This window comes from Myotis nattereri, assembly GCF_964212035.1.
Source record: "Myotis nattereri genome assembly, chromosome: X".
In the NCBI taxonomy this organism is placed as follows: domain Eukaryota; kingdom Metazoa; phylum Chordata; class Mammalia; order Chiroptera; family Vespertilionidae; genus Myotis; species Myotis nattereri.
The window spans coordinates 126,614,971-126,641,607 of NC_138078.1; the positions used below are offsets into that span (position 1 = coordinate 126,614,971).

Here is a 26,637-nt window from a genome sequence, read left to right on the forward strand (position 1 = left end):
AAGTAGGAGGAAGCAGAGCAAAGAGTTATAATGAGATGAAGAGACCAAATTAGTGTAGCATTTCAACCATTTGATCTGCTTGAAGCAGTTCTACTTTATTTCCAAAGCTGATTTGAATGGAATGGATCTCTCTCTCTCTCTCTCTCTCTCTCTCTCTCTCTCTCTCTCTCCTTCTCTCTCTCTTAATCTCACACACACCCATAACCATAAAAACCCTGAACAATATAAAGGGTACATTACCTAACATAGCCACAAGTAGAGAGAACCAGTGGGGCAAATCCAAGCCTAGGTCCTACAGATCAAACCTAACATTAGGAGCGCAAAAAAGCATTTATCCAAAATACTAATGGATAAAGCAAGATATATGGGAAATATCAGACTAAGAGCTGTGAAATGGAGGGGAGATTGATTACAAGTGGGAGGGGATCTGAAATGAATAAAGAGGGCCTGATGATGTTTGGCTTTCTTTTGATGACCCCTCGGTATGTGGGTTTTGGAAGTACCATGTTGGCTTAAAGGCACAGAACCAAGGGAGATTGCTATGTTCTAGTCTCAACCCCTGATAGGCAGGATGTGCCTAGCCTTCCTTGATGAAAGGCTGAAATATATTTTAAGGCAGTGGTTCTCAACCTTCTGGCCCTTTAAATACAGTTCCCCATTTTGTGACCCAACCATAAAATTATTTTTTTTTGCTACTTCATAACTGTAATGTTGCTACTGTTATGAATCATAACATAAATATCTGATATGCAGGATGGCCTTAGGTGACCCCTGTGAAAGGTTCGTTCGACCGCCAAAGAGGTCATGACCCACAGGTTGAGAGCCACTGTTCTAAGGCCTTTTAGAAAACGGAGGCTTATTGCTTTCATTTCTGGTCCATAACCTTCCCAGTGAAGTAAGTCATATATTACAACTGACAATGACATGGATGGGAATATAGTATTTATTTCACTTTCCTTTCCTTTTGTAGGCATTAGTTGTAAGGTGAGTTAAATGGGTTATTTGTTGCATTAATTAATTTATTGAGCAAACATCTATTGATTTCCCATGTGTATAGTTACTGTGTTAGAGAGTCAGCTATAGCAACTAGTGACACAAATGTGAATCCTGTTCTCATTAGAAACCTGCAAGATTGCTGCTGAGATATCTCATGGGATAGCCTATAAAAGTGCCCTTGTTGTGAGAAGTTTCTTTTCTCTTGCTGCTTTCAAAATTCTCTATTTTTAAAATTTTTGTCAGTTTTATTATAATGTGATTCATTGAGAACCTCATTGGGTTGAATCTGTATAAGCTTCGTGTACTTGAATGTTTATATCACTCCCCAGATTTGGGAAGTTACCAGACATTATTTTTTTTAAAAGATTTCTGCCCACTGAAGGTCTTGGGTGGGGCATGGAGGCAGGGCAGAAGGGGTCAATGCGGGGAAAAGGGGACATATGTAATACTTTCAACAATAAAGATTTAATTTAAAAAATAAAACAAAGGGAAGGGGAAATGTCTCATAGTCCTCAGAACAGCCTTGTGCTTGTTTCTGTTTTAGTTTTGTTTTCCTAAATTCAATTTCAGTTTCCTGTAATTCTTAAAATGGACAGACTGTATAGGAGATTTCCTGTGAAATTTATTTAGTAATTCTGTTGCCTTTGCACACAGAAACCAGTAGGTATATTAATTGGCATATGTTAGAATAGCCAGGATTACTTTTTCATACAGTTAAAAAAGGTTTTCTGCCCATTTCTCTTTTACTTCTCCTTCTGGGACTCCCATAATATGTATATTACTCCCCCAGAATCAAAAATAGGACTACCACCCGGGCCAGTGTGGCTCAGTTGGTTGGGTATGAGCCAAAGCATGAAAAGTTTGCTGGTTCGTTTCCCGGTCAGAGCACATGCCTGGAGTTTTGGGCTTGATCCCTGGTAGGGGGTGTGCAGGAGGCAGCCTATTGATACTTCTCTGTCTTTTCCTCTCCCTTCCTTTCTCTCTCAAAATTATCAAAAAATATTTTTTTTTAGGATTACCATATGGCCCAGCAATACCATTTCTGGATATATATCCAAAGGAAAAAATATCAGTAACTCAAAAGGAAATCTGCACTTTCATGTTTGTGGCAACATTATTCATAATAGCAAAAATATTTACACACCCTAAGTGTCCATAGATGAATGAATTGATTATATATATATATATATTATCCAGCCATAAAAAGAAAAAAAAAACCCACCATTTCCTATAATAGCATGAACCCTGAGGACATTATGTTGAGTAAAATAGGTCAGACAAGGAAAAACAAATTCATATGTTCTCACTTATTTGTGGAATGAAAGAAGAAAAAGTCAAACTAATAGAAACAGAGTAAAAGGGTAAGCATGTTTACCAGAGGCTTGGCGAAAATATGGAGATATTGGACAAAAGGTATAACTTTCAGTACTAAGATAGTAAGTTTTGGGATATAATGTACAGCATGCTGACTATAATTAATAATACTGTAAAATTAACTATGCAATGGATATGTTAATAACTTGATTCTGTTAATCATTTCAAAATGTGCATATATATCAAATCTTCACATTGTTCACTTTAAATACATAAAATTATATTTGTCAGTTATATCTCAACTAGAGGCCCGGTGCACGAAATTCATCCACAGCACGGGGGATGGGGGGGGAGGTCCCTCAGCCCAGCCTGCACCCTCTCCAATCCGGGACCCTCATTGGGCCTAAATTGGCAGTCAGACATCCCTCTCACAATCCGGGACCACTGGCTACTAACTGCTTACTTGCCTGCCTGTCTGATCACCCCTAACTGCCCCCCCTGGTAGCCTGGTTGCCCCTCACTGCCTTCCTCTGCCGGCCTGGTCACCCTTCACTGCCTCCCCCCGCCCCCCACAAGCCTGATCGCCCCACGCAGCCTGCTGTTCAGTCGTTTGGTCACCTCTCACTAACCCCTCTGCCAGCCTGGTCACCCCATTCAGTCTGTTCGGTTGTCCATTTGGTTGCAATGGTCACTTAGGCTTTTATATATATAGATAAAGCATGAAAAATAATATTAGCTATGCCAGAGACATCATGAGATATTTTGATCAACTTTGACACTTCTGGAAAATATGCATTCAATAATTGACAAACAAATTATAGGCACATCCAGAGATCCAGCTTTGTGAACATTAAGGTTCTTCTAGGTGTTTCTGATAGACAAAAGTTTAACTGACAGACAATGGTTCCTTTGGTAGGCAGGATAATGATCTCCCCCTCAAATGTTCATGTTCTAATCCCCAGCACCTGTGAATATGTTACTGTTACATGGCAATAGGAATTTAACAGGTATGATTAAATTAAAAAATTTGAGGTGAGAAGATTATTCTGGATTATCTGTATCAACTAAATCTAATCACAAGAGTTCTTATAATGTACCAAGTAGGAGGGTCAGAGTGAGAGAGAAATTTGAAAATGTTATATTGCTGACTTAAAAACAATAAAGGAAGAAGGCCATGAGCCAAAGAATGTGAGCATCCTCTAAAAGCTGGAAAGGCAAAGAAATAGATTCTCCCTGAGAGCTTCTAGAAGAAACATAGCCCTGATGAAACTTTTATGTTTACCTAGTGAGAACCATTTTGGACTTCTGACCTCCATTATTGTAAGATAACATATTTGTTGTTTAAAGAGACTAAGTTTGTGGTAATTTGTTATAGCAACAATAGAAAACTAATATAGCCCCCAAAGATTATGATGTGAAGGCTGCAACAGTCCTGCCATAGTTGAAGTTACCTGTAGAACAGGGAACTTCAGAGGAGGCTGAGGACAGCAGAGGAGGCTAAGAACCTGATGAATGCTTCTTCATATTATTCCAGAGGATCTGGCCTTCTGACTCTGGTAGTGATTCTATTTGGAGGTATTTGTATGGCACAGTCCTTTGTCATATAAGAATATAACAATGACTCAGCACAATTCTGCCTTTAAGGAGCAACCAGTCTCATATGAAAGTCAATTAAGTAAGCTAAAAAATAAAATTACACCAGTGTAATAGTGTGCTAAAATAGTCAATCTTAAGGCCCTGCGGGAGAGGACCACCTTACTCAGCCTGTGCTCAGTGAGAGAAAGTTTCTATGGGAAAAACAAATCTAAGTTAAAGGTTTAATTGTGGGCTGGCATAGGGAGCAATGTTGGAAGAGAGGAGGAGGGGAAAGGAGGAAATGGAAAGTAGATATACCCCTAAGTTAATTGAAATATTAGGGTGGGACAATGCCTCTTTCTTAGTTCAAAATAATCTGCTGATTTTCAGAGTATTTGTTCAAGATTCCAGGAATGTCACGGAGTTGGGGAGAGTCATACAAGCATCATCAGATGCAAAGCTAAGTTTTCAGACCATCTAGTCAGGATTCTTTTTTCTATTTTTTTCTTTCTTTCTTTTTTTTCTTTTTTGAGAGACAACTGTTTAGTTTTTATTTTATAATCATAAACTCAACTCTGCAATCCAGCTAGACTGGGAAGGGGTAAGGAAATTATGGAACCCAAAAAACTGGCAAGAGCACAGATTATAGCACACATTCCAAGCAAATTGGGGTGAAGGGGTGCTCTTCTAAGTTACAAAAGTAATGGTTTGGTGGGTAAGATAAAACACAAGTCAAATTTATTAGAGTTGTCTGCAGTCATCAATGGTGATCTTCTTGCTGGTCTTGCCATTCCTGGACCCCAAGCACTCCATGGCTGTCACAATATCCATGCCTTCTTTCACCTGGCCGAAGACCACATGCTTGCCATCCAAGTACTCAGTCTTGGCAGTGCAAATGAAAAACTGGGAACCATCTGTGTTAGGTTCAGCATTTTCCATGGACAAGAAGCCTGGACCTGTATGTTTCAGGATGAAGTTCTCATCCTCAAATCTCTCCCCATAGATGGACTTGCTGCCTGTGCCATTATGGTGTGTGAAGTCACCACCCTGCACATAAATCCCGGAATAATTCTGTGAAAGCAGGAACCTTTATAACCAAATACTTTCTCCCTAGTGCTCAGAGCATGGAAGTTTTCTGCTGTCTTTGGAACTTTGTCTACAAACAGCTCAAAGGAGACGTGGCCCAATGGCTTGCTTTCCTCCGTAATATCGAAGAACACAGTGGGTTTCACCATGGCAGGTCATGGGTGGCTTCAGGGTGGCAGCATCTGCAAAGCCTAGTCAGGATTCTTGATTGTAAATAACAGAATTAGTTTCTGATTGAGTTAAGAAGGAAATGATTTATGGGAAATATGTTAGGAATCAATGTAAATGCTGGCAAACCAGGGTGGAACAAAAAAAAAATAAGTGAATCTCAGTGGCCAGAGTCCCAGCTAACATAGGAATGGAGTATAGATGCTGGGAAGTCAACCACATCCCCTGCTACATAGTACATAATAGTGTGGTCCATTGTGGGCTTCCAGCCAGGTAAAACCAAACATGATGTGGAATGTGGGTGGTAGATATAAATTGGCCACAGTCACTTGAAGGTTTCCTCAAGCTGGGCTGTTCAAGGATGACCTGTGACTGACAGGGCTGCCCAGCCACAACTGTCCATCTATCCTGACCATTTAAGTTTGCTCCAAGAACAAACTTTTTAGGTTGATGCTCTCATTGGTGATGTTACTGCTACTGCTCCCACCACTGAGTAACTCCCAAAATACCCCTGTTTTTTGTGCCATTTGCTTCAGAGATTGAGATATTTGATTGGTCTAGTACAGATTTATATCTCCATTACCTAATCCCATGGTCAGGAAAAGTAAGTATCTTGCTTTCAAGTTTCATTCATAGGATCTGGAGCCCTGCCCCCCACTGACACCAGCAGTGGGAGATTCGCCAAACATAAGAATAAGATGTGGATGCTAAGCAGCCAAATGTCCCTTTGCTGCCCACGTATATAGTGGAGTGGAACATTGTGGGTTTCCAGTCATAGAAGGCTGATAGGAATGTGGATGGTGGCATTATTCACTGTGAGCAATCCTTCAAGTTTAAGTATACAAGGGTGGCTTGTAACTGGAAGGTTCCATTTGCTCCATCTATCCTACCTATCCATGAATGGGGGCTTGAAATGAACTGGGCCACCAAACTGGTTGATACCCCAGAATCCACTAGCAGGTCCAGCCATTCTGACTATGACTAGCAGCCAACATGTGCATTGGCCAGTTTAGGAAGTACACTCTGTCTGGTTCAAGGACTGAAGGACCCAGGTTCTTCTTATACTGGCTGGCTGTAGCATATCCCCAAATTAAACATACTGGGACTATATGCCCCAGGTTGTCTATATAGTGTGGCACAGTATCCACCATGTAAAGCTTGAGGCACAAAGCATAATCAATCGTTCCCTTTCTAAGGCAGAGCCATCAGCTAATTATTTTTTCCTAGGCAGTGTCATCAAATAACTACCAAGTTGAACAAAACCCCTGTGTATTTCTCTAAGCAGGAATTTGAGATTATTCAATACAGAAGAGAGGTTAAGAACACAAGTTTTGAGGTCAGACTTGGGTTTGAATCCCTGCTCTGCTGTGTCATTAGCTGTGTCATTTTGGATACATTACTTAACATCTCTGATCCTCACTTTCTGCATATAATAAAATGGGGAGAACCATAATATCTACATTGTAAATTTTTTTGAAGGTTAACAATAACATATGTGCTTAGTACAATGCTTGGCACATAGTGAGCAAATATTAGCTCTTATTGTTATTATTATCATTGTATTGTTTGACCTTGTAAATAAAGCACAAATTACTTCATTTCCAGTCCCATCACCACCACCAAAATATGCTTCCTTGTGACCATAAAGAATTGAGGCTGCTTAAAACAATAGAGACAGTTTAACACATTGCCCATATTTTTCTTTCTACAGGGAAACAGAGGACAAAGCTGATGATACTTCAGCCCTCAGAAGCACAGGATGAGCAGCTTCACTCCTCCTCATCTAACTTCAGAAAGAAGGTCTGTGTTTTCCTTTGTCGCTTCCATGTTCACCAGGATCAGGGATTAAAAGCCAGTTGTCACCTTATTTTTATTGCTGTGGCAACAAGAGTTCCTGTGGAATTAGTTGTTCACAGAAAATGTACAAATATCTTTCTCACAGGCGAGGAAGATAGTTGACCAGCCAATAGTTCTGGGCCAGGGATGGGTGCCTGAGGGATTGGTTAGAGTCTGGAGCAGGAAGAGCCAGTGGTATAATGCCTAGTGGCCAAAGCACATGAGGATAGGCACACCAATGAGCAGATGCAAATTATTCTTTTCAAAGTGGCAGTCACCAGATTGCAAACAGAAAAGAGGGCTATCAGAGGAACTGTCAACAAGCTAAGATTTGGGGGATCAAAAATGGACTGGTTTAAACTAAGAGAAAATCTAAAGCAAGGGAGAGGGTTTTTCAATATCACCTTGTCCTATAAATACCATATTTTTCTGTGTATAAGACGCTATTTTTTTTCTAAAACCATTAGACTGAAAATCGAGGGGTGTCTTATACATGGAAGTCAGGCAAGGAGGGAGCAACGTGGGTGCATAGCTGCCCACACCTTATCAAACAAGCTCCTCCAATCATGAGCCTTATTGTTACTGATGTCAGCTGATGCCATAATTGAAGGTGGAGGTAGAGAGTGCACAGATGCAACAGGGACCAGAGCATTCTGAGTCCATAAAGATGTCAAAAAATAAAAAGATAAATACTGGTAAGTGATTGTTTTACTCTGCAAACTCAAACTGAATGTAATCAGCTATGCAAAAGAGCATGGAAATAGAGCTGCAGAGAGACAATTTGCACCTCCTCCCACTGCGTATATGATCAGACAATGGAGAAAACAGGAAGAACAACTCTTTAAGATGCCAAAAGTAAGAAGTCCTTAAGGGGAAACCCAGCAAAATGGGAAAACTTGGAGCAGAGGCTTAAGACTTGGATTATGGAGCAGCACCAGCATGGCTTATGTGTATCAACCAAGCTTATTCAATGTCAGGCAAGAATGTTTGCAAGTGAAATGAGCATTGTTGATTTTACAGGAAAGGCAAATTAGTGCTTCAATTTCATGAGGAGAAAAGGGTTGGCCATGAGAACACGAACAAAGTTAGCTCAAAAAATGCCACCAGTTTATGAGGATGATCTCACATACTGATATATAGACAGTGACTCAGAAGACGACAGTGATAAAATAGAAGTTGAAGAAATTGATATGTCTGGAACTAATAGTGATAAAGAAGAGAGCAGTAATGCAACAGAAGCTGAATAAAGTGATATGCTGCATATCATAGTACTGGTTTGTAAACATTACCTGCGGTAATTACTAAATAAAAAATGTGTTCTGTCTTATGTTTTAAATATTGATTTCTTAATTTTGGGTTGGAAAAGTGAGGAGTGTCTTATACACGGAAAAATACAGTACATGCCTCTGAGACTGTTTCCCCCTTAAGCTTTGTTATACTTGAGAGAAGATCTCATCTTTTTTCCTTTATCTCCTTAATGTCTGGAACATAGTAGAAGCACAGTGGTTAAGAATATTAATCTTTGGCATAATAGAGTCTGGTGCTTCCACCGCCATTGCAAAGCCTCCCCTGTCCTGCAGCCTTCGCCACCTCTGCCGCCATCTGTGTTGCTGCTACCTAGGGACCAGCTGTATGATTAGGCCACAATCTTCAATGAGTAAACATATCCCTCAGTTATGTGGTATTCTTGGTCACACATTTATGCAGTTTCTGAAAGGCAGTGGAGATTATTGCCAGGAACAGCACAACTTCTTTGTAGACAAGTGAACTGTAGAAATTCATCACTACTCCACCAAGAAACTCCATATGAATTGTTAACCTGGATACAGACGTGTTGAATTGTAATCTGCAGAGCATTTTACAAAAGTTCTGACCTGGATGGGGTAAGCCTTAGTGCACTTCCTTTCTATTGCCTCAATATTACTAGATTGAAGAACTGCTGCTTCTTTTTAGAAGTTTCATTTCATTTCCTATTATCCACAACTTCACTCAAAGCACTGGGAATTTCAAGTGGAGTATATTGAAGTAGAGTCAGTTTCTTTATATCATTTCTGAATTCAATTTCTAAATTCTTTCATAACCCTATTGAGTGTATTTTAACTAAATTATCATAGCTCAAATGAACCACCCAGCTCCTGTGGAAGTCACATACAAGAAGAACAAGAGATTTCTTATCACAATCCAACCAATGCGACCTTAAACAAATTCATAGAAGGGCTTAAAAAGTATGCAGTTGCCACAATAGTAAGATTATGTGAAGCAACTGAGGACACTACTCTTGTGGAGAAAGAAGGCATCCATGTTCTTGATTGGCCTTTTGATGATGGTGCACCACCATCTAACCAGATTGTTGATGACTACTTGAGTCTTATAAAAATTAAGGTTCCTGAAAAACCTGGTTGTTTTATTGCTGCTCATTGTGTTGCAGTCCTTGAGTTCCAGTGCTTGTTGACCTGGTATTAATCAAAGGTGGAATGAAATATGAAGATGCAGAACAGTTCATAAAACAAAAGCAGCATGGAGCTTTTAATAGCAAACATCTTCCATATTTGGAGAAGCATTGTCCTAAAATACTTCTTAGTTGCACTTCAAAGACTCCAAAGGTCATGGAAACAACTGTTGAATTCAATAAAACGGGTGCCTGATGCCATTGACTTCTAAGTGGAACTTAGAGATAAGACCTAATTTGTCATAAATGTTAGCCAACATGTTGTCTGGTGAATAACTCAAATGATGCTTCTGCAGGAATATTGAAAAGCAGTTTAACTGGGCCACAAACTTGACAGAATTACAGCCTCTATGTTTAGTTCTGATAAACATATTTTGGCAATTAGCAAAAGATTCTTACTGCTCAGCATTGAAAATGTGCTTATTACTTGTACCAATTGACTTTTCCTGAAATCATGCAATACTGAGTTATGTCTTTAAATCTATTCCCATACCAGAATCTTATCAATATACTAGGGGCCCAGTGCACAAATTCGTGCACCTTGAAAGGAACTGTGGGCCATGAGGCTGTGGTAGGCTCATCCTCTGTGCCCCCATCTGTCCCCTCCTGCAGCAGACTCATATCCTCTCTGCCAGCAGCCCTGCTCCCACCACAACTGCTCCCAAGCGCTGATGGCACGGGCCCCACTCGCACCCACTGATGGCGCAGAGAGATTGGGGCTGGCACCAGCAGCGTGTGCAAATGGGGCTGGTGCCAGCAGTGGGTGCAGTGGTAGCTCCAGTGCCAGCAGCAGGTGTGAGAGGCAACTGCCAGCCCCAATCACCCCTTAGGAGCAGGGGGAGGTGGAGAATCTGCTGGCAACTGCTGATGGTGAGGAACAATCGGGGCTGGTACTGGGTGCTGGCAGCGGGTATGAGCAGCAGCCTCAATGATGGCAATGGATGTGAGTGGAGCCGACGCCGGCAGCAGATGCAAACACTGGGTGGGAACAAGGCATGTGGGAGCAAAGAATTTTTAGGAACAACCAGAAGCTCGCCCCGATAACAGCAACCGGTGCCCCGCCTTGGTCTGGCACCCCTGCTCACCTCCTCCACCATCCCACTGCGGCCTATGCCCGCCATGTTCCGTGCATGCCCCCTGGTGGTCAGCACACATCATAGTGACTGGTTGTTTGGTTGTTCCACTATTTGGTCTATTTGCATATTAGGGAGATATATATATATATATATATATATATCCTATCTAATAAAAGAGAAACATGGTAATTGGCGTATGACTGCTACCCTTCCCATTGGCTAATCAGGGCAATATGCAAATTAACTGCCAGCCAAGATGGCAGCTGGCAGCCAGGCAGCTTGAAACTAACATGAGGCTTGCTTGCTTCAGTGACGGAGGACTCCAACATTCCCCGCCTGCCGCTGCAGGCCTCTGAGCTGCAACTCTAAGCAACTATGTAACAAATATAGAAGCTAAACAAAACCCTAGAAACCTGCTTTAGTCTGCCGGGCTTCAGCCAGTAGGATCGCAAGATTGTAAGCAAAGGCCAGAAACCTACTTTCAGCAGCGGAGGCCTAAGAGCTGGAGCCAAGCCTCAAAGCTAAAGCTGGCCCAGAATAAAAAAAAAAAAAAAAAAAAAAAAAAAGAAAGAAAGAAAGGAGCGGTTGGGAGCTTCAGTCACCCCCAGCCTGAAAACAGCCCTCAGCCCCTCACCCAGGCTGGCCAGGCACCCCAGTGGGGACCCCCACCCTTATCCAGGACACCCTTCAGGGCAAACCAGCTGGCACCCACCCATGCACCAGGCCTCTACCCTATATAGTGAAAGGGTAATATGCCTCCCGGCACCAGGAGCAGCATGACACAACCTCCCTATCCACCCTGCTCTGTTTGTGACAGGGGAAGGCACCCCTACCCCCTGATCAGCCCTGCTCTGTGCCTGATAGGGGGGAGCTCCCCAACCCCCTGATCGCCCTGCGGCTCTGTGTGTGACAGGGTGTGGCGCCCCAACCCCCTGATCGGCCCTGCTCTGTGTGTGACAGGGTGCGGCGCCCCAACGACGCCCGCCCCCCCCCACGGGCCCTGCTCTGTGTGTGATGGGGTAGAGCCATAACCTCCCCATCAGCCCTGCCCTGAGTGTGAGAGTGGCAGCGACCCAACCCCCTGATCGGCCCTGATCTGTGGGTGATAGAGGGCGGCGCCCCAACCCCCTGATGGGCCCTACTCTGTGCGTGACAGGGGTCAGCGTCCCAAGCCCCTGATCGACCCTGCTCTGTGCGTAACAGGGTAAAGAGCCCCAACCCCCCTGATTGGGCCTGCTCTGTGCGTGACAGGGGGTGGCGCCGCAACCTCCCCATCGACCCTGCCTTGAGTTTGACAGGGGACGGTGCCCCAACCCCCCAATTGGCCCTGCTCTGAGCCTGACCAGGGGCTGCACCTAGGGATTGGGCCTGCCCTCTGCCACCAGGGAGCAGGCCTAAGCCAGCAGGTCGTTATCTCCCAAGGGGTCCCAGACTGCGAGAGGCCACAGGCCGGGCTGAGGGACCCCTCTCCCCGCCAAGTGCACAAATTTTTGTGCACCGGGCCTCTAGCATATATATATATGATTTCGAAAGATTAGGTGCCAAAATATCCAGCACAATACTTTTATATTTTTAGTATCATACAGAACTACAATACCAAGAACTATGAACACTCTGGACCTTATATAGTTTATCCCTTAAGTCATTTCAAACAGAAAGTAAGGCCTCTATGGTTATTTTCCTGCTCATTTTATGTTTATATTGCCCACATCCAAACAAGTATACATTAGGTTTGCTCAACTTTTTTTTTTTTTTTATCAAGTCTTAGTGATTATTTAATGTATTTCTATAAATCTCATTTTGTACTATTATGGAAAGTCTCATTTATGAAAATCTATATTGCACAGAAGCATGTCTTTTATGTCTCACGACAAAAAGCTTTACAGTTAATTTAAATGTTTGCACTAGGGTATAGCTTATAGGGAAGGCCTGACAAAAATAATGGGAGGGGCTATTAAGTATTTTTAGTAAACTGTTGCCTTTGTCTTGTGTGGAACATGTAGAATATGTTCTTTAGTAAATATTTTTTAAAGGTAGATATGCTTTGTTATAGCTAAAGCAATTCTTAATCATAAAAATTCTGAAATTCTTGAATTTTTCATACATTCTAAAGTTGTTTACCAGCTTATTTTTGTTTGAAGTATGATTTTTTTCTTTGCCACCCTCTCTTGCAAAAAAACCCTGAGTTTCTGCTAATGAATTGAGCAGACATCTAATATTTTATATCCTTTTTGAACTGTGTAATATAATATTTGAATAATTAATAATTTGTTTTATTATGTAATTGATAAAATGTTGATGTGTATTGATGTTAGTTCAAGCATATATTTATACTGTCTTGGAATGTGTGGTTATAGTTCTGTAGGAGAAATAATTTGTCAGTGTTCATCAGCTTGTAAAAATCTAGTGTAAAAGCTTAAACATATAAATAAATGAGATGCAGTAAACATCACTGACATTATTTTGCTCAAAGTTAACTTTAGAAAACATTAAGATTGAATTGTGTTTCACTTAGTACCTAGTACCAATTGAAGTAAAGTGTGTCATTTTTTTTTTTTTTAACAAATGAAGGATTAAATGAAGTTGGCATTCTAGTAAGTTTCTTGTAGACACAGTTTGTAAGGTCATAAAAACTGTTTATTGTTAAAAAATGCTTTCCATTGATTTTAAAAAAGAATATTAATCTTGGAGCCAGATTGCCTAAGTTTGAATCCCAGTGGTGCCATTTAATCATTATGTGAACTTAGTTAATCTCTCTGTGTTTCATTTTCCTCACTTGTAAAATAAGGATAAAATATTACTTACCACATAGGGTTATTTTGAGGTTATCGTGTGCAAAACAAAACAAAATACACTTAGAATAGTACCTGGTACACATTAAAAATCATATAAGTGTTTCCTATTATTATTATTATTATTATTATTATTATTGAATGTATAGCACACAAGGACCTTCAGGATGGGGCCCTCTTGCCTGTCTCTCCAGCTCACATCTTCTAATGCATGCTTTCCATATACCTACTGTGTTATTTATAATTCCCAGAGCGCACCTGCTGCTTTATGCCTCTATGCTGCTGTCACTCTCCAAAAGTCAAGGTACAAATTTCTTATGCTAAAAAATAATCTGGTTTGGGTTTATAGGTTCCTTAATTTGATGGACCCAAAGTGATTCATGTGGTGGAGGTGTCCTATGCTATTTAAAGATTGTATCAATTTGGAAATAAATGACACATTCAAAAAGTTTAATTGAAAACCACTGAATGAAGATAATAGTTATAGAATGATGGGCAGGATTAAGGATACATCATGGGATGCTGAAGCAACATGAATCTGTAACAGTGGGTAGCTCTTCTATCCCTAAGCCCAAAGGGATAAGTGAAAAAATGGGATTACCAGAACCCGAAGAGAACTTGAGGCCATGGAATAGAGAGTACCAGCCAGAATTTACAGCCAATGATGAAAGTAGTCACTGACAGAAGCATGAGGTGGGGGAATAAATATATGGCTTCTTTCTCCTTTTACCCTTATATCTCATTTTCAGTACTTCCCCCATTGGCCAAACTCAAATGAAAGTCAGAGAGCAAGGGGATCCCAAGTTTTGCAATCTGTGATTAGCTCCCCAGGACCCGGAGTTGAATGTCCAAAGGTGGAGAGTGGATGGGGACTGGAGTAGGGTTGCCAGATCTAGCAAATAAAATTACAGGGTATGCAATTAAGTTAGAATATCAGATAAACAATGAAAACTTTTTAATACAGTATAATTATGTCCCAAACAATATTTGGAACATACTTATATTTTTAAATAATTCATTGTTTCTCTGATATTTAAATTTTATTTGCCATCCTGTGTTTTATCTGGAAACACCAATTGGACAATAACTGCACAGATATGGTTTTAATATTTGGGTTTATGACTAAACTATGATTTCATTACTTTAAACACATCTGTATTTATCTCAGTAAAAATGGGTTTATATTTTTCTATATATCAGAAAACAAGATCTCTGACCCGGATCCCTATGCTCATGCTCATCCTCAGATAGGCTCACTGGATTGAGGTGAATAGTAACTTCTCAGAAGGAATTTGTTAGATTTTAGTGGGTATGGGAAGACTACAATGTGTGTGGCATTTCAGCCAAATAATGAATAGGTGGCAGTCTTGATCAATTTGTCACAAAGGGAATAACATTTAGTCTTTGAAAATAAGTCAGTAACAGTAAGGGAAAATATGTAGATAGCTGTATATGAAAGGAGAAAGTTTTATTAATTTTTATATGACTCAGGATTGAAACATTGTACAATAATGAGATTTCATTTGTGCTTTAATGAGTTTTTTTTTTCTTTTCTTTTCTGAGTTATTTTTAAAATTAGAACTCACTTTATTCTTGAACTTCCAAGTAGTTGTGTTTGAAACTAAAAGGCAGTGGTGAACCATAGGTAGAATTCTATGTTTAGCCTCGTAGGGTAACTTCACTCTGGCTTCACAATTGGGCATTCTGGTAGAGGAGAGGAAGCATGACCAATCACATGTAATTTACTCAAAAACATAAGTGCCTGTCAGATCCAGAAGATTGAGCTAGGTTCCAGGGACACATAAGAGAATCAGGCTCAGTTACTTTCCTCAAGAAGCTTATAATATAATATAATATAAAGTGGCATAGATTCAGCTACCCCACTGGTTTACATGTAATATTTGAATTAATTTTCACACCAACTACCCTGTTGGTAGAGGCTACGATTGTCCCAATTTTCAAATGAGAATTTGAGGCTGAGAGCATTTAAGTGACTTGCCTAATCTCACATAGCTAGGAATTTTCAAGGCCAGGATCTGAACATGCATACAAATACCAATAGGATGTGCCAGTATAAATGTTTTATTTTTTTAAATATATTTTATTGATTTTTTACAGAGAGGAAGGGAGAGAGAGAGTTAGAAACATCAATGAGAGAGAAATATCGATCAGCTACCTCTGCACATCTCCCACTGGGGTTGTGCCCGCAACCCAGGTACAGGCCCTTGACCGGAATCGAACCTGGGACCTTTCAGTCTGCAGGCCGACGCTCCATACACTGAGCCAAACCGGTTTCGGCTAAATGTTTTCTTATCAATACAATATGCTCCCAATTAATTGAGAGAATAACCCTTTTCCTTGGGTGTAATCAGGGGAGGGCTTCAGGCCCACCCACAAATACTCTCACATTGGGGATTAGGTTTTAACATATGATTTTTGAGAAGACAAACATTCAATAACAAACACCATCATCAGTGATCTGTAAAATGCAAGCCCAAAATGCTGTTTTGAATCTAATCCTATTCTTTGAAATAGCATTACCCAACATACATGAGTTCCAATGAATTTTTGTTCCATTTACTGATCCAAAAACAAAAGGGTCTGAGGCCAAATAAGTGTGGAAAATGATGTGTATCCTAGCTCTTTCCAGGAGGGTCACAATACACATCAGCGTAGGGAAGGCTCTGAGAATTCCTGCAGCAAGGAAACTAGTTTAACTTTTCTTGGAAAATCATTTCTGAAACTTGTTTGACCACAAGACCCTTTTAAAAATGTTTAAACCTAGTAACAACAACTGGCAGAAATTGTGTTTTATGGCATTCATATCAGTGTTATCATCTTTATCTACAATTCATTACCTCTGGTGGATTCTAGAAAGCAGTCTCTTCTTTTCCAACTCAGTCCAAATAAAACTGAATACCAGTGTTTGGTGGGTACCTGCCAGCAGTGACCTCTGCTGTAGCAAGTATTAATCCTGATGTTGACAGCTGGTGTCATGTAAAATTTAAAAATCAAGGATTATGTTGATGTTGGTTAGTCTGGGAGACCAGCTCCCAGAAATTGCCAACTACTTTCTCCTCAAAGTTATTTTCAATTGTGTATTCATCTGAACAAACTCTGGTGACTTTCTAATTTTTCTCCTGATCCCATCAGCCTTAGGTGGGAAATTTGCATCTAAGTACTTTTGAAGTGTAATTATCTATACCAATAAAAAGATAATATGCTAATTAGACCAGGAGACCTTCCAGGCGTCCTTCCAGACAAAGCCATGGTGGTGAGGCCAAGGCAGAAGTGGTTAGGGGTGATCAAGCTGGCAGGGGGAGCAGGTAAGGGTGAGCAGGCAAGCAGGGAGGGCAATTGGGGGTGAGTTGGCTGGCGGGAGATGGCAGTTGGGGGTGAGCAGGCTGGCAGGGGGGGCTGTTGGGGGTGAGCAGACTGGCAGGGAAGTCAGTTGGGGGTGAGCAGGCTGGCAGGGGGAACAGTTGGGGGAGAGTAGGCCAGCAGTGGAGGCAGGTGGGGGCTAGCAGGCTGGTGGGGGGGGCAAAGTTGGAGTGATCAGGCTAACAGGCAGAAGCGATTTGGGGCAATCAAGCAGACATGCAGGCAAGTGGTTGGAAGCCAGCAGTCCCGGATTATGAGAGGGATGTCCGACTGCTGGTTTAGGCCCAATCCCGGATTGTGAGTTGGACATCCACCGAGGGGTCCCAGATTGGAGAGGGTGCAGGCTGGGCTGAGGGACACCCCACATGCACAAATTTTGTGCACCGGGCCACTAGTCTACTAATAAAACCCAAAATGTACAGTTAACTTCATCACTCCCTTGCTCAAAATCTTCCCCAGATATCCAATAACCTATAAAAGTGAAGACAAAAATTATTTACATGGATATCATGGCTCTCCATGATCTGACTCCAGCACACACACACACACACACACACACACACACGTGCACGCGCGCGCACCCATGCACACACCACTATTTATCATTTGCCAATACGAAGGTGTGCTCTTTTTTGCTCCTTTGTAGTTACTCTGTTCTCTGTGACTGAAATGTCCTTTCTCTTGACTTAAAATTTCAATTTGCCCCCAAGGTTCATATCAAATGCTTCCTTCTCCTAATTGCTTTCCCAGTTTCCTCCAGTTGGAAGTTGTCCCAATAGCACTTTTTACATAGCCTTTATCATAGGTTACTTTGACTGCAAATTAGCTTTGTATGAATCAGTCTTCTTCACTAGATATCAATACCTTGAAAGTAAAAAATGTTTTACTAACTTTAGTAATCCCTCTAATCAATCAATCCATGCATCAACAAATATTTGAGTGCCTATTCTGAGCCAAGTACAAAGTTTTACACACAGTAGGGGCTCTATTGATGCTTAGGACTCAAAAACACAATGACCAAAAGTAGAAATGGGCTCTCTGATACAAGACCTCAGGAGGTGATTCATGTCAACATGATCAGCATGACTGATGGGACCACAGGATAAGTGTTGTCGTGGCCACCCTAGGTGTGACTATAGACTGAAAAGCCTTGGATTTCCAGGGAGGCACACAAGAGGAGCCAGCAATTCTGCTAGAATGCTGGTAACTTTAAGTGAACCAAAGAGGAAGGGGGCATTTGTAATTATTTTAGTGGTTTCTGGCTTAAGCCAGACTGGATAACCCCAACAGAAAAGCCTCTGTCATGTTTTTGTAGGTATATTGGCATCTTTACACTGCCACTATTTCAGGAAATGGGTAAAGACTATCAGGTCTTTTAGGTTTGGCTCTTCATTTCTCTTTTCATCTATGGAAACTGTGACCCCAATTTAATAATAATTACCTTGATGGATCATATACTATACACACATCTCTATAGACTCTGACAACAACCTTCAGGCACAGTTACTATTTTTGTCATTGTTATTAGTATAATCATTTTTCAGCTCAGGAGAGTACAGTTCAGAGAATGAAAGTGCTCTTATACTTCCATCAAGGTAAAGCAGACACACTTGTGAGCCAAGTCACTTTGTATCTGAATTCTGTGGACCTTTTAACTTTCAGTTGATCATTAATAAATGTTATTATATTGAATATTGATAATAATTTTTGAGGTTCCTTTAATTTTGAAGATGAAGAAAATGAGGCTCATAGGAGATCAGCAATGTGTCATAAGTCATACAAGAGGTAAGGCACAGCCAGGATACAAATTCAAGTATGTCTGACTCCACACTCTCCACTCTTATTCATTACACTACAAGGCCTCCTTTTGTAATGCAGTGGGCAAGCTTAGATTCTGCTGCCTAAAGGGTTCATCTACTGTTTGTGAAATCTAAGGGTTTATATCTTATACAGAACAGTTCCATGTTAATGATTCAGTCTCAAACCTGACTTATGCTCCTCCAAGCCCTTCTTGACCCCATCTTGGGCCAGTTGACCCCTCTTGTCATCCCATTTGCTGGGTCACTCTGACCTTCCCTGTCATTACAACCTATGTATTCCATAATTTAGTTCAGAGGCAGAATTATTTTTATTAGTGTCTGAAAAAACAAATTCCTTTCCCAGGTTTATTGTCAATTTCCCTAAACAGTATGAGGATGCTGTCCATAATACTGAGTTTGTCTGATCTCCTCTGAACACACTACCCTCTACTCAATTTTCTTTAGCTGCACCTGATGGAAATAGTCCTTTAAGGCAAGACAGCCTTTTTGTATTAGATAGTTTGTAAACCCTAAGCTCAATCTTAGCTCATATTCTTATGTTTCCTTAATCTCTTGGACCTTTTCCTTTTTGTTTGATAAATATTAGCAGGTTTTAAGAGGAGTACAGGTTTGAACCCCATCTCAACCACTGAATTCATGTTTGACTTTGAAAAAATTAGTTCCTCTTTTGATTCTCAGTGGTATGTGAAAAAAGTGGGAGTGGGATGACCTCTAATGCTCCTTGTAGCTCTTACATTCTGTGTCTCAAACGTCAATGTCAAAGGATATTACAGCATGAAGAGAGTTTAGGTATCTTTCCCATTCTCATTTGACTGCCTGGGAAGGGGATTTTACAGAGATATAAACTCTCTACTGATCTCCCAACTTCAAAAATGTGTACCACAGAGGGAAGAAACAATTTAAACATATACATGATTTAATTATTCAATTGTTTAGGATTGTCCAAAGTTAAAATAGTATACACATAGAAAATCTCAGTCATGCCAATGACAAAATGGATGGAGAAACCACATTTTCAAATCCAGAATCAGGACACAAGTATGAGTGGAGAGGAACACTTAAAAAGAGAATTCTGAAAAATCCAGGATGCATGGTCTACTCTCAGTATGGCAGAACTTCAGAATTCTGATGCAGGATGTGAGCTGAACAAGCAGGCCTGATGCCAGATAGCTTCATGACATTGGTCCTGCAGCAGCTGATGCTTCAGCTGCCTCGTGACACCTTGTCACTCCAAACAAAGTATGTATCTTTATTTTGGCCTAATGGGAGAGTTATAAAGCAATGATGGTCTTTTTCTTTCCATCTACATTTACCATACCCATCAAAGGGCAAGTTAGCAACTTCAAACAACACCTTGGCAATGACAAACATTAAAGTTATTGTGGGCTCTGACATCTCCAGAGGGTTCTGGCTCAGAAGGGGGTCCTCTAAACCAAAGGGTTCTGGCTCAGAAGGGGATCCTACAAACCAAACAAAAGGGCAGTTCCCAAATGGATAGAAAAATTTATAGGGAAAAAGGGAAATGAAGGGTGGGGGATGAGTGTGTTTATTCAGAATGTAATGGTTCACACTAAGCCCAGCAACTCCTGTTGTCTTGAGATTGCTTTGAAAACACAACTCTGCTAAAAAGATCAGGATTCTATGGGAACTTTCACACTTGAACATTTGCTGGGCTCTTCAGAGAGGTGCTGGAATCAGTGGGAGGGGCCCCAGCACCACTGTGATTGTGATCACAGATAAACCCAGACTCCCAGTCCAAGGATAAATCTTTCTAAAACATTTCCAAGATCAAGTACTTAAATTTTACTTTGTTAGTTGTAAGAAAACCACGCTGTTCAAGCCCATGATAGTGTAGCAAAGTCACAGTTTGTGGAGCTATCAAAGTAGAGGTTGGAAGTATTTAAATTTCGTTTTTTACTGAATTCTACATAACCGGTGTTTCCCCAAGGTTCTTACATAGAAATAACCCTATTTTTATTCCTTAAAGGATGGGATAGAAACAAATAATAACAACAACAATCCTGATTTCACATCTCTGTGTTTTTATCTTCTGGGATTGAGAAAACTCAGAATGATGATAAAGTTGGAAGGCCCCCTAAGGATCATCTCATTCAAAACTCTCATTTTATAGATAAGGCAACAGAAGCTTACAGATGACTAAGGGCTTGTCCAATATCCCATAGTTAGTGAGTGGCATAATTGAGGGCAGTACTGAGGCCTTCTGACTTCTTGCCCTGGGGTTTTCTTTAATTCATCTTTATATAGCATATCTGTGAAAACCAAGACCTTAGCTAGTTGATATTTACTGCTTCCTTCTAGCATCCCCCATTCCCACCCTTGATATAGATGGGGTGGTGTTGATTGCCCTTGCAGAAGAATCTTGAGACTGAATTGTCTTAAGAATCATCCACTTTTCCAGTCTCCATCCTTTTTAGGCACAGCTTCTACTGAAAGACATTTCACACTTTTCACCTTCACTGAATTTTTCCTTCCTGGCTAGCTGCAGGAGCTCAGTTTTCTCTCCTTGATCATCTTGTACTCTAAATCTTGTTCCCATCATCACCCTTGCACTGGACCACATCTGTTCTATGGGTTTTATATGAACCCCAAGAACATATCCTAGCCATCTTAAGCTCAGCAAGTCTTCTCCTTGTTTTTAATATGATGGCAAATTTCTCAGAACAAGACTTGCCCTCATTTTATTCCGTGACTTTAATATTAGGCTCTATGTTTACCAAGAAAAATAAGGGGATCATAGCTCTTCTCGGGAACATTTTAAAGTCCAACCCCTTGAAAATACAAGCAAGAATCTTATTCCTTTGTCTTAAAAGCTAAAACAAACAGGAATAAAAAACACAAAATGGAATGATGTATTATGATATTTAAGAGTAAAATCCAAAAATAAACTGCATCAAATATAGATCAGTAGAAAACAAACAACCATTAATCAAAGGAATTTCTGGACCCCTGTGGATATTATTCAACTAAAAATAGATCCCTTAAAAGAAGAAAACAAAATGTATAGAAACCACAATGAGCTGATTGAATTTCCATTAGTACTCAAAGGTGGTGGCCATATTGTGTTGTGACCTGAGTTTTTCTTAATATAACACATACTTGTAAACTGCATCGAAATGAATGTAACTAGTATAATTGAGCACCTACTATGTATCAGATGCTATATTCTAGGTGCTTTGCAAATTTTATTCCCTTTACTCTTCTTGATAACTCTAAAGTGTAGTTAGTTTTCCCTATTCTCATAAGAGAAAGCCGAGGCCCACACTGAAAGGTAAAATGAGGTTCTTAGTATTATGCAGCTATTAAGAATAGAGCTGGGACTTAAGTGCTTATATTTGGGACTCTAACTCTTTCAAAAGCTATTTACCCATAAAAGGGAATTTCAATGATATATAGAGTTAAGTGGTCCCTCCTAGAATAATCCTAAAAGAGTAAAAAGGGTTTATATTTAAGTAACAACCCAGAGTTTTATTTTATCAGCCCTTATAAAAACTGAACTTAAAGGTTCAGAATCTATACTAATAAAAGGGTAATATGCTAATTAGACCAGATAGACCAGACATTTTCCAGTCATCCAGTCCTCCTTCCAGAAAAAGCCACAGTGGCAAGGCCCAAGGCAGAGGCAGTTAAGGGCTATCAGACTGGCAGGGGAGGGTAGTTAAGGGCGATCAGGCAGGCAGGCAGAGGTGGTTAGGGGTGATCAGGCAGGCAGGCAGGTGAGCAGTTAGAAGCCAGTGGTCCCGGATTGCGAGAGGGATGTTGGACTTTCCCCAAGGGCTCCCAGATTGGAGAGGGTGCAGGCCGGGCTGAGGGACACCCCTCTTCACAAATCCCATGCACCGGGACTCTAATTTGTGATAAAAAGCCACAACTAGGAAAGGAATTTCACTATAGTTCATTTAAGGTTTGAACTGGCATAAAGCAATCCTACAGCCAACTGGTAATTGCCTTTTACGAGGCTGTATCCATTTTGGTGAAGCAATTGAGAGTTCACCCTATGCAAGTACAAAAACACCACACACCTGCATTAGCCTATGTGTTTAGATGGGAATAGTTATAGTGTTTGATTGTTATCTTGACTTTAAGCAACAATCACAGGTAATGCATAATCTTTTCAGAAGCTCAGTTACACACAGAATGGCAGGAAACAATTTTGCATCAATATTTAATGTGAGTTTATTGATTTTTTAAACTGGAGAATGCTATCATAAGCACTTTCAGACCACATGTGGTTCATGCAGAGTGTTTATACACCCACTGTTTCCAGAGAAAAGTTCAGGCTGCTCCAATAAACACTTCTTTGGGAATAGCTTTGATAGAGCAAAATAATGTGTGAAGAACCAAACTCCAATACTGGAATGGCTTTCACCAAGAAAAGAAGAAATCAGTTCCCTGTGGAGAAGTAGTGGTCATGGCCCCTAAAGACATTAACTGGAAGGAGAGGAGAGGGTGTCAAATTGGTATAAGAGTCTCTATACTCAGCCCCATCACTCAGGATATCTTCCTCTTCAGACCAAAAGAAGTTTGTCTCAGAAATAGCTAAAGACTCAAATCATGTCTAAGTCGGGCATGGCCTTTCAATACTCCAAAAATAGAAATGATTGAGCTTCCATTTCCAGCACTTATCATCTTGGTGTATTTCAGTTCATAGTCTGACACTGGGGCAGGGCAGAGATCAAAAGGATCGTGGGGTCAGAAGGCAGAGTTTTGTATCATGGCCAATATTGGTAACCTGATAGATCTGCCAGGGGTACTATAGGCTCTAGAGTTTCAGCCCAGAAGTTAGACTTTGAACCCTCTGTGGGAAAATTCTAGTGCTTTTTTTTGCAACTCTTTTCTTGGGTAAAAATGTGCATGTGCGCATACACACACACACACACACACACTTTTCTTACACTCCCATTCTTCTTTTTCAGCTGAGGCCATTTAGAGACTCAGCCTGTTGTTCTCAATCATTTAAATGTTCTGAGATTATCCCCTTTCTTCTGTTTCCCTTTGTATGGCGTGTATAGTTCCTTGTTAAACAGATTCTCTGGTTTTTCCCTTACTGTACCAATTTCAAATGTTCAGTAAATTTTTAGTCCATGTATACTCATTTGAGGCTCAGAAAATTGTCAGCCAGTAGATCACATCTGCTAATTTTGGGATTCCTTCTTTAGAAGGACTGTATAATTAATAGCTGAACTATTCTGAAATGGAAAGGACTACATCAGTGTGCAGAGCTACCTATCACCAGAGGCATTCAAGCAGGAATAAGAGGTGATTCCTACATTTGATGTGAAACTGAACTTAGAGAATGTTAAAGTGTCTTCCATGTTTTTCTTTCGGGATTTTGCCCTTTTGAGGATGTACATGAAGGAGGGATAGAAAAGGTCAGACTTTTTTGAAAAACCACTGAGAAAGTGTAGGTTGGTGAGAAAGTAGAGAAGATTGGCAGGGATGGTGTAATATGAATTCCTGGTGTATTTTCTTGATCTGTTTGTGCAACTACTGTCGTTGCAGGAAGGATACATAACTGTTGCCTTCACCTCTGTTAAAGACTTTCCTTGCCTAACAAGGTGGGCCTATCAAATGAGATAGAAAGTAATATTTGTTGAGTATTTTGTATATACCAGACACCTAGCTAGGCACCTATTTTTTATTTTAATGCCCACAACAATGCTAAGAAATAGTGTTATGTCCATGTTGTAGATGAGAAAATTAAAACTCAAAAGGAGGAGTTGACTTGTCCAATATTTCCTTGTAAATAACAGTTGGAAATGCAATTCAGGCATGTTTGACTCTACTTCTATGCTCCCTGCTCAGCATTATAATTTTCCTTCATCCCTCCCTGCCAGCTCTCCTTAGGAATTTCCTCCTGAGCAAACTTATAAAAAGAAGAAAAAAGTGGGAAGTTCTTTGTAATTTTGGAGGGGGCATGTTCTCTGATTTCTAAAAGCTCTAAGCCAAGCCTGTACCAACTAACAGGTTTCTCATCTCATCCATCCTTTAGTCATGGATGAGATAATCAACATGAAGGAGAGTCTTCAAAGTGAACCCTGTAATGAGTACTCATTACAGCCACAACCATGGCCACCAGCCTCCCCTCTTCCTTGCTTCTGCCAGGGGAAGTCCCCTAGGAGATGTTGACAGAAAAAAAACATGTTGAGAAAATATTACTGGGCTTACCTGCTGAATAGTTTTAAATTACCCCCAGACTTCTAGGCTCTGGAGTATTTTAGTCAGCTTATTGGCATGGAGCTTCTTGTGCTCCTTTTGAGTGACAACCACCCCCAAACTGTGAACCAATGTGGCAATACTTTTGCTGGCATAACCTTGCCCCTGGAGAATCTGAAGCCTAAAGACTGCTTGGAGATTACAACTTGCCCAAAGGATCCCATATATCCAAGGTAGACAAGCCCTGGGCAGATCTGTTCTCTGCTGAGTGTCCAAATAGCTGAATCCAGCCTTGATTAAAACTGTGGAATCCCACCCTAACTGGTTTGGCTCAGTGGATAGAGCGTCGGCCTGCAGACTGAAAGGTCCCAGGTTCGATTCCCGTCAAGGGCATGTACCTTGGTTGTGGGTACATCCCCAGTAGGAGGTGTGCGTGCAGGAGGCAGCTGATCGATGTTTCTCTCTCATCGATGTTTCTAACTCTCTATCCCTCTCCCTTCCTCTCTGTAAAAAATCAATAAAATATATTTTTAAAAAACCCCAAAGGGTTGTTATTTAAAAACAAAACAAAATAAAAAAAACAAAAAACTGTCGAATCCCAACTGGGCCTCAGGCAAAAAACAACAACAACACTCTGAGTGTTACTGGTACCACAAAGTGGGGAAGGGAATGTTGATGATATAGTCCCAAGTAGCAGAATGAACCTTTAAATGTGGGCTGAGGGAGAGGTTGATTCCATAATATAGCCTATGAGGCTGTTGGAAGGCTTATCTGCTTCATCTATATTTTAGGCAGGGCCTGACAGTCTTACCTTCATTCAGTCATTCTTTTTGGGTAAGGAGGTAAAGATTTGCAAAAATACTAAACAATCCCACTATCTCCTAGCCATGTGGTGAATTACCTCATGTGACAGTCATCCGGGCACTCCATAAATATGTGTGGTGCATAAGTTACCTGCCCAAGTCTTAGTTGCAAGGCCAGCTATTAATCTTGTACACTGGGAGATGGCTATACTTCCGACTCATAAGGTGGGACAAATTCCCCAGGCATAAAGGTCAGTGTTATCATTTTGGCAGTGTAGTGGATGCACTTCCTAGAACCATGAAACAATAACTCCTCATTCCTTATTATCCAAGACCCTGGCAACCACTATTCTACTCTCTATATCTATAAACCTGACTAATCCATGAACGTTATACAGGTACAATAATACAATATTTGTCCTGACTATTAGGTGGAGACCATATATAGTATAGAGAGACTGGAAAAAGGGATGATTCATGTTCCAGGCATGACAGAGCCAGGACAGCTTGATAGTTCACCATGCTACTCAGAATGTCATGAACTTTAAAACTTATGAATTGTTTGTTTCTGAAATTTTCTGTTTAATATTTTCAACCTATGGGTAATTGAAACAATGGAAAGCGAAACTGCAGATGGGGGGAGTTTATGAGTTATTTTTTTAGTGGTTGTCCTTAGTATTATAATTAACATGTTAATTTATAGCAACCTCCTTTAGATTACTATACACTTATTTTAATGGCACTCAAAACTTTCTTCTATAAAGCTCCATTCATTCCCCTTGAATTAATTACTTGTCTTTAGTGCTTTAGCAGAGAAGGTTTGAGAACAGTTAATTCCATCAGTTTTTATCTGGTAATATCTTAGTATCTCCTTCACTTTTGAAGGAGAGCCTTTCTTTATAGAGAATTTTTGGTTGATAGTGTTTGTTTTTCTGGTATAAATATGTCATCCCCTGTCATCTGGTCTCACCATGGTTTATGATGAACATAGTAAATTACTGTTATTTATAAGCTACCAAATATTTTGTTATACCAGTCCAAATGGACTAAGACAGAAAATTGGCTTCAACTAAAAAATGCAGAAGCAGCTTTGGAACTGGGTAATGCGTGGAGGCCAGAAAAGTTTTGAGGTATATCCTAGAAAAAGCCTATCTTGCTTTGAATGGA

The 26,637-nt window shown here is 40.5% G+C and overlaps 2 pseudogenes across 2 annotated transcripts; one reads left to right on the forward strand and one right to left on the reverse strand.

Moving 5' to 3' along the window:
• Positions 1–4,626: 4,626 nt before the first annotated feature.
• Positions 4,627–5,120, reverse strand: LOC308510902 (peptidyl-prolyl cis-trans isomerase A-like; annotated as a pseudogene). The gene has a single exon. The product of its transcript is annotated as a peptidyl-prolyl cis-trans isomerase A-like (transcript).
• Positions 5,121–9,094: 3,974 nt separating this feature from the next.
• On the forward strand, positions 9,095–9,598 carry LOC308511204 (protein tyrosine phosphatase type IVA 1-like; annotated as a pseudogene). Its single transcript has one exon. The product of its transcript is annotated as a protein tyrosine phosphatase type IVA 1-like (transcript).
• The last annotated feature ends 17,039 nt before the right edge of the window (positions 9,599–26,637 follow it).